We start from the raw sequence: 8,706 nt of genomic DNA, 5'->3' as shown, positions 1-8,706 counted from the left end.
TAGAAACCAGAATATCAATGCAACTAAGATTTGTTTTTTGAAAATATAAACAAAATTAAACCCTTTGCTAAACTAAGAAAAATAGAAGACTCAATAAAATAAAAAATGAAAAAAAGACATTACAACTGATACCACAGAGATACAAAGGATCATAAGAGGTTATGATGAATAATTATATGACAAAAAATTGGATAACCTAAAAGAAACGGATATATTTCTAGAAACATACAACCTATGGACACTGAATCAAGAAGGAAGAAATATGAAATCTGAACACATCAAGAATGAATAAAGAGATCGAATTAATAATAAAAATATCTTTCATTGAAGAAAAGCCCAGGACCTGATGGCTTCACAAGTGAATTCTACCAAACGTTTAAAGAAGAACTAATGCTAATTCTTCCCAAACTCTTCCAAGAAATTGAAAAAGAGGGACTATTCCTGAATTCTTTGTATTAAGCAAGTACTGCTTTGATATCAAAATCAGACAAGAACATTATAAGAAAAGAAAATTACATTCTGATGAACATATGTACCAAAATCCTAGCAAACCTAATCCAACAGCACATCAAAAAGTTTATAGCCTGGGCATGGTGGCTCATACCTGTAATCCCAACACTTTGGGAGGCCAAGGCAGGGTGATCATGAGGTCAAGAGATTGAGACCATCCTGGCCAAGATGTTGAAACCCTGTCTCTACTAAAAACACAAATCAAGTGGGATTCATTCCAGGGATGCAAGGATGGTTCAACATATACAAATCTATAACTGTGAGATACCACATTAACAGAATAAAAGGGAAAAAAACCATATGTTCATGTCATTAGATGCAAAAAAAAAAAAAAAAAAGGTATTTGACAAAGTCCAACATCTTTTCTGATTGAAACTCTTAAAAAATTAGGTATACCAGGAATGCACCTCAACACAATAAAGACCATATATATCTAATTTTTGGAGAGATATTGCCCTGTAATTTTTTTTCACTCAATAGTGTAAAGTTAAAAGTTTTTTCTCTAAGAACTGAAAGAAGACAGCCAGGCATGGTGGCTCATGACTGTAATCCCAGCACTTTGGAAGGCCAAGGTGGACGGATCATGAGGTCAAGAGATCAAGACCATCCTGGCTAACACGGCGAAACCTGGTCTCCACTGAAAATACAAAAAAATTAGCCAGGCATGGTGGCACGTGCCTGTAGTCGCAGCTACTTGACAGGCTGAGGCAGGAAGTGGCATGAAACCCACAGCAGAGGTTGCAGTGAGCCAAGATTGCGCCACTGCATTCCAGCCTGAGCAACAGAGCGAGATTCCGTCTCAAAAAAAAAAGAACTGGAAGACAACAAGGATGCCCACACTCACCACTTCTATACAATATTATGCTAGGTCCTTACTAGAGCAGTTAGGCAAGAGAAAGAAATAAAAGATTAAAAAGTAGTAAAATTGATATTTACAGATGACATGATCTTCTATATCGAAAACTTATTGACAAACAAAAATCTATAAATTTACAAAAATCTACAAAACAAAACAGAAAGACAAACTGAGAAACAAAAATCAATATATTTCTGTACGCTAAAGAAGAACTAACAAAAAAGAAATCAAGGAAACAATCCCACTTGTAATAGCTTAAAAAATACTTAGGAGTAAATGTAACCAAGGAAATGAAAGATCTGTACACAAAAATACTATAAAACATTAATATAAATTGCAGAATACATAAACAGAAAGATAGTCTATGTTAATGAATTGAAGAAATACTGTTGAAATTTTCATACTACCACAAGCAATCTTTACCAAAATTCCTGTGCCATTTTTAACAGAAAGAGGAAAACAATCCTAAAATTCATACAGAAATACAGAGGAAAAAGCCTGACTAGCCAAAGCAGTCTTAAACAAAATGAACAAAGCTAGAGGCCTTCCACTGCTTGACTTCAAACTATACTACAAAGCCATAGTAATTAAAACAGCATGGCACTAGTATAAAAATAGAAACACTGACCAATGGAACAGAATAGAGAGCACAAAAATGAACCCATGCCTTTAGTCAACTGACTTTGATAAAAATGCCAAGAACATACACAATGTGTAAAGACCAATCTCTCCCCTGAAGGACATTGAGAAAACGAGATATTCACATGCAGAAGAATAATATTAGCCCCACCCTATTTCACACAGTATACAAAAATAAACCCAAAATGAATTAAAGATTTAAATGACCTGAAACTATAAAAGTATTAGAAAAATTAGAATAAAAGTATTAGAAAAAAAGAATTAGAAAAACACAGAGGAGAAAACTACACAACACTGGTTTGGGCAATTATTATTATTATTTTTATTTGATCCCCAAAAGCTCAAACAACAGGCTGGGCATGGTGGCTCATGCCTGTAATCCGAGCCCTTTGGGAGGCCAAGATAGGTGGATTACAAGGTCAAGAAATCGAGACCATTCTGGCTAACATGGTGAAATCCCATCTCTACTAAAAAAATACAAAAAATTAGCCAGGTGTGGTGGTGGGTGCCTGTAGTCCCAGTTACTTAGGAGGCTGAGGCAGGAGAATGGCATGAACCCGAGAAGCAGAGCTTGCAGTGAGTCGAGATCATGCCACTGCACTCCAGCCGGGGCGACAGAGCGAGACTCCATCTAAAAGAAAAAAAAAAAAAGCTCAAGTAACAAAAATAGACAAATAGAATTACAGTAAACTAAAAAACTTTTGCACAACATAGAAAACAACTACAAGTGAAGAGACAACCTGCAGATGAGAAAAAAATTGCAAGCATTACATTTTATAAGGAACTAATATCCCAAATGTATAAGGAGCTCAGAAAACTTAATAGCAAAAAAAAAAAAATTTAATTTAGAAATGGGCAAAGAATCTGAATAGATATTTTTCAAAAGAAGACATGCAAATGACCAACATATATATATAAATATATATAATGCTCAATATCACTAATCATTAGGGAAATGGAAATTAAAACTGATATATCATCTTTCAGAAGAGCTAGCATCAAACAGAGGAAAGATAGCAACTGTGTTGGTGAGGATGTGAAGAAAAGGGAACACTGTACACTGGTGGGAATATAAATTAGCACAGCCATTACAGAAAACTGTGGAGTTTCCTTCAAAAACTAAAAATAGGATTGCCATATGTTCCAGCAACCCCATTCTAACTCTATACCCCTAGGACTTGAAATTAATATGTCTAAGAGATATCAACACTTCCATGTTCATTGCAGCATTGTTTACAATAGCCAAGTCATGGAATCAATCTAAGTATCAATCCATGGATAAATGGATAAAGAAAATGAGATATATACACACAATGGAATGTTCCTCAGCCTCAAAAACAAAAGAGAAAAGGAAAAAGAAAGAAATTATTTCATTTAAACATGGATGAACCTGGAGGACATTATGCTAAGTAAAATAAGTGAGGCACAGAGACAAATACCCAGTGATCTCACTCATGTGGAATTTTAAAAAGTTAAATGCGCAGGAGCAGACGGTAGAACTGTGGTTACCAGAGGCGAGAGGGTAGGGGAAATGAGAGATGTGGTCAAAGGATATTAAGCTTTAAACAGGATAAATGATATATATTTAAAATGAGGAGCTGGGCGCACTGGCTCACTCACGCCTGTAATCCCAGCACTTTGGGAGGCTGAGGCAGCCGGATCACAAGGTCAAGAGATTAACACCACCCTGGCAAACATGGTGAAACCCCATCTCTATTAAAATATACCAAAAAAAAATTATCTGGGCGTGGTGGAGTGTGCGTATAGTCCCAGCTACTTGGGAGGCTGAGGCAGGAGAATCACTGGAACCCAGGAAGTGGAGGTCTCAGTGAGCTGAGATCCTGTACCCTACAATTATATACAATTATAACTTGTCCTAAATAAATAAACACAGTTTAAATATTTACGCTTCAACATTTAAGCCTAAGAACCTTTGGGAAATAGTCTGTTTTAGCTCCATCTTTTATATTCCATGAATTCCCTGAAGTCTCACTTGAGGAAAATCAAGAAATTTCACAGAAGTTAGTCACACAAGCACTGAAAAGCTTAAGGTCACGAAAAACCCATGTACCTCCTAAGCCTTTCTTCTCTGTGAACATGAGGGGCTACCTTAGTGCCAGCAAGATGGAAACCAGGGAGATATGCACAGCGGCCAGTGTGGATAAGAGGAGAGAGACGTTTTCCTTGAGAGACAGAAAGTGGTATGGACATATACCATAATATCACAATATGGTGTGAGTGGTATCTTGAGAAGCCTTAGGCAAGTAAAGGATGAAAACCAAGAAATACTGTTTCACCCAGTAACATAACAGTATCCAAATCAAAATAGCCTTCTAAAATTGTATTTAATTCTGGATTTTGTAAACATATTTTAAACTTGCAATGCAAGTTAGATTTTTAGAAATATGTATTTCATGTAAATTGACATCCCCATTACCTATTTTATTTGAGTATTGCAAATACTTAAAAAGTTTAGTGACGAATATTTGCTTAGAAGGTAATTAAGGAAATCATTTTTTAATGAAAGCAATTAATGTATTCACAGTGCTTTGAGTTAATATAATTGCTTAATATTAATGTGCAGCAGAGATGGCTTAAATTAGTTTTCACTTGATACAGAGAATCAAAGCTTTCTGTTGAGATTAGATTTCACCAAGTAACCTGCATCTCTAGACACATAAAGTGTTTAAGGATAGTTACTGTAGAAACATTTCAACATAATTGAAAATTATAGTAGACAATCCCTTCATTGGTCTTTGTAGTCAAAGTTAAGCTGTTAAGTTGTTATGATGCAAGTATGCCTAAATGTTAGCAATCCCTAGTAAGTCGGTATCACTGTAGAGGTGGACATGCAGTAATCACAGAAACATCAAATGAAGGCTAAGTAGCCTCTTCTTGTATGATGCAGCATCACTTTGAGAACTAGTTTAAGCTTTTCGACAGATTCAGAGCTGCTTCCTGAAAATAAGTTTGGTCCAGCCAAAAGGACCTCTTGTAGTCCACCTTGTGCAGAAAGAGGGATGAACGTCCACAAGGAGAAACATGAGTTTTCAACTTTCTTTAAAAATCGTGTTTGCAGACTGCATGAAAAGCATTTAGAGGCCATGAGTCTGCTTTCAACCAGACAGAAATGCCTTGGTTCAAGGGAAAACTGTGTGTGCTATCTAGTGCACCTACCAAAAGTCCTTGGGAGTGAGAGGCTAGAAAGAAAGAAAAAGGGCGTCTCTCTCTTTCTGCCGTTCAAGATGCCGAAAGGAAAGAAGTCTAAGGGGAAGAAGGTGGCTCCGGCTCCTGCTGTCACAAAGAAACAGGAGGCCAAGAAAGTGGTGAATCCCCTGTTTGAGAAAAGGCCTAAGAATTTTGCCATTGGACAGGACATCCAACCCAAAAGAGACCTTGCCCACCTTGTGAAAAAGCCCTGCTATATCAGGATGCAGCAGCAGAGAGCCATCCTCTGTAAGTGGCTGAAAATGCCTCCCGCGATTAACCAGTTCACCCAGGCACTGAACCGCCAAACAGCTACTCAGCTGCTTAAGCTGACCCACAAGTACAGACTAAACCAAAGCAAGAGAAGCAGCAGAGGCTGTCGGCCCCAGCTGAGAAGAAAGCTTCCGGCAAAGGGGACGTCCCAACTAAGAGACCACCTGCCCTTCGAGCAGGAGTTAATACCGTCACCACCTTGGTGGAGAACATGAAAGCTCAGCTGGTGGTGACTGATTACACATGACGTGGATCCCATTGAGCTGGTTGTCTTTCTGTCTGCCCTGTGCCATAAAATGGGGGTCCCTTACTGCATTATCAAGGGGAAGGCAAGACTGGGACGTCTAGTCCACAGGAAGACTTGCACCAAAGCTCAAAAAGGCAAAGGCTAAAGAACTTCCTACTAAGCTGGGTTAAATGTACACTGTTGAGTTTTCTGTACATAAAAGTAATTAAAATATGAATTTTCCTTAAAAAAAGAAAAAGAAAAGAAAAAGCTAAGGCACACCGAGCCCTAGGCATTCCACCAGGCTCTGATATAGGATGCTCTGATAGTAACTGTAATTCACTGAATTGCAGTTACTTGCAAATTTGCAATTAAATATGTCAATCTTTCTTAGACTAAAATGCTTCTTAAGAGTGCAGGCTTTGAGGCCGGGTGCAGTGGCTCATGCCTCTAATCCCAGCACTTTGGGAGGTTGAGGCAGGTGGATCATGAGGTCAGGAGTTCATAACCAGCCTGGCCAACATGGTGAAACCGCGTCTCTACTAAAAATCCAAAAATTAGCCAGCGTGGTGGCAGGCACCTGTAATCCCAGCTACTTGGAAGGCTGAGGCAGGGAATTGCTTGAACCTGGGAGGTGGAGGTTGCAGTGAGCCAAGATCACGCCATTGCACTCCATCCTGGGCAACAGAGCAAGACTTCGTCTCAAAAGAAAAAGAGTGCATGCTTCGGACCCAGACACCAAGTATTTGTATGTTAGGCCTGCCATTGTATTTGTATTTTAGGCCTGTCATTAGCTATGAGGGAGATCAGGAAGATCTGTGCAAGCTACTTCTATTTCTGTTCCTGTTTCCTCATCTTTAGATGGTCAATAACAGTAACTCCTTCATACAGTTGTTGTGAGGATTAAACAAATCAATACAAGTAAGGTATTGAATAACACCTAGCCCATAATAAGCATTCAGTAAATTTAAATAATATTCTCATTTTTACTAAATTGCAAATTCTGTAAGTGCAGATTTATCATTTATAACTCTCTCTACTGCAGTGTTTAATACAGTGTCTTGTACCAAGTAAACTAAACTACCTTCCCTCACTGCTTTACCTAACTCTGATTCATACTTCAGACTCAGAAAGACCTGTCCTGATTGCAGGGACACAGAAACCCCTTCTACTACATGTTCCAATAGCAAGTGATGCCTGTCACACTCAACTTGATTACTTGCTTTAAAAAAAAAAAAAAAAAAACTTCCTTACGAATGTATAAGCATCAGGAGAAATCGTTTATGTATTGATTCACCATTGTGTCATTAACAAATATCTTAGCATCTAATATATGAGTGGTAGTCAATAAATATTTGTTGAATTATTGAAATCATTAAACAGAGCAGACCCAGCTGTCTAGATGCTAGTTGCTCGTATTCATAATTTTTTTATTTTTAATTTTTGAATACATAATAGTTGTACATATTTTGGGGTACATGTGAAACTTTGATGTAAGAATACAACACGTAATGATGAAATCAGGGTAACTGGGATATCCATCACCTCAAGCATTTATCATTTCTTTGTGTCAGGAACATTCCAATTCCAATCTTCTAGTTACTATGAAATACACAATAAATTACTATTAACTATGGTTACCCTATTGAGCTACTGAACATTACATCTTATTCCTTCTATCTAAATGTATTTTTGTACCTGTTAACAATTCTTTTTTTATCTCCCCCTGCCCACTACCCTTCCAGACTCTGATAACCACAATTCTACTCTCTATTTCCATAAGATCATCTTTTTACTTCCCAAATACAAATGAGAACATGCAATATTTGTCCTTCTGTTGTTGGCTTATTTCATCACCTCACATAATATGCTCCAGTTCCATTCACATTGCTGCAAATGACATGATGGCATGATTTCATTCTTTTTATGGTTGAGGAATATTCCATTCTCTCTCTATAGATGTACCACATTTCATTCACCCATCACCCATTTGTCTGCTGATGGACACATAGATTGATTCCATATCTTGACTATTGTGAACAGTGCTGCAATAAACATGGAAGTGCAGACACCTCTTCAATAGACTGATTGCTTTTCTTTTGTGTATATACCCGGTGGGATTGCTGGATCATATGGTAGGTCTATTTTTAGTTTTCTGAGGCACCTCACAGCCGTTCTCCATAATGGTTGTACTAGTTTAATTCCCACCAACGGTGTACAATGGTTCCCCTTTCTCCACATCCTTGCAGCATCCCTTATTGCCTGTCTTTTTGATAAAAGCCATTTTAAGCAGGATGGGATGATAGCTCATGATTATTTTGATTTGAATTTCTCTGATTAGTGATGTTGAACATTTTTTAAATACCTGTTGGCCATTTGTATCTCTTCTTTTGAGAAATGTCTGTCCAGATCTTTTGCCTCTTTTAAAATCAGACTATTTGGTTTTTTTGTTTTTGAGTTTTTGGACTCCTTATATATTCTTGGTTACCAATCACCTGTCAGTTAGATAGTCTGCAAATATCTTCTCCCTTTCTGTGGGCTCTCTCTTCACCTTGTTGTTTCCTTTGCTAATAAAAAAAAAAAAAAAAAATTAAGGCCAGGCACAGTGGCTTACGCCTGTAATCCCAGCACTTCTGGAGGCCAAGGCAAGTGGATCACGGATCATGAGGTCAAGGGATCAAGACCATCCTGATCAATATGGTGAAATCCCATCTCTACTAAAAATACAAAAATTAGCTGAGAATTGTGGCACATGCCTATAATCCCAACTACTCGGGAGGCTGAGGCAGAAGAATCGCTTGAACCTGGGAGGTGGAAGTTGCAGTGAGCCGAGAAGCCGAGATCATGCCACTGCACTCCAGCCTGGGTGACAGAGTGAGAATCTGGTCTCAAAAAAAATTAAAAAGCAAACCCGACATGTTAACTGAGTAAATTTAAAGAGAAGCAGTGAATAATTCATATTTGCACACTTAGCAATATTTTCAATGAATAGGAA

General features: G+C 37.8%; 1 pseudogene across 1 annotated transcript; it reads left to right on the top strand.

Moving 5' to 3' along the window:
• Positions 1-5,233: 5,233 nt before the first annotated feature.
• Positions 5,234-5,877, top strand: LOC105516964 (annotated as a pseudogene). The gene has a single exon (XR_001002586.1). The product of XR_001002586.1 is annotated as a 60S ribosomal protein L7a pseudogene (transcript).
• The last annotated feature ends 2,829 nt before the right edge of the window (positions 5,878-8,706 follow it).

This window comes from Colobus angolensis, unplaced genomic scaffold (genome assembly GCF_000951035.1).
Source record: "Colobus angolensis palliatus isolate OR3802 unplaced genomic scaffold, Cang.pa_1.0 Scaffold296, whole genome shotgun sequence".
Classification (NCBI taxonomy): Eukaryota; Metazoa; Chordata; class Mammalia; order Primates; family Cercopithecidae; genus Colobus; species Colobus angolensis.
This window is presented reverse-complemented; position numbering and strand designations above follow the sequence as displayed.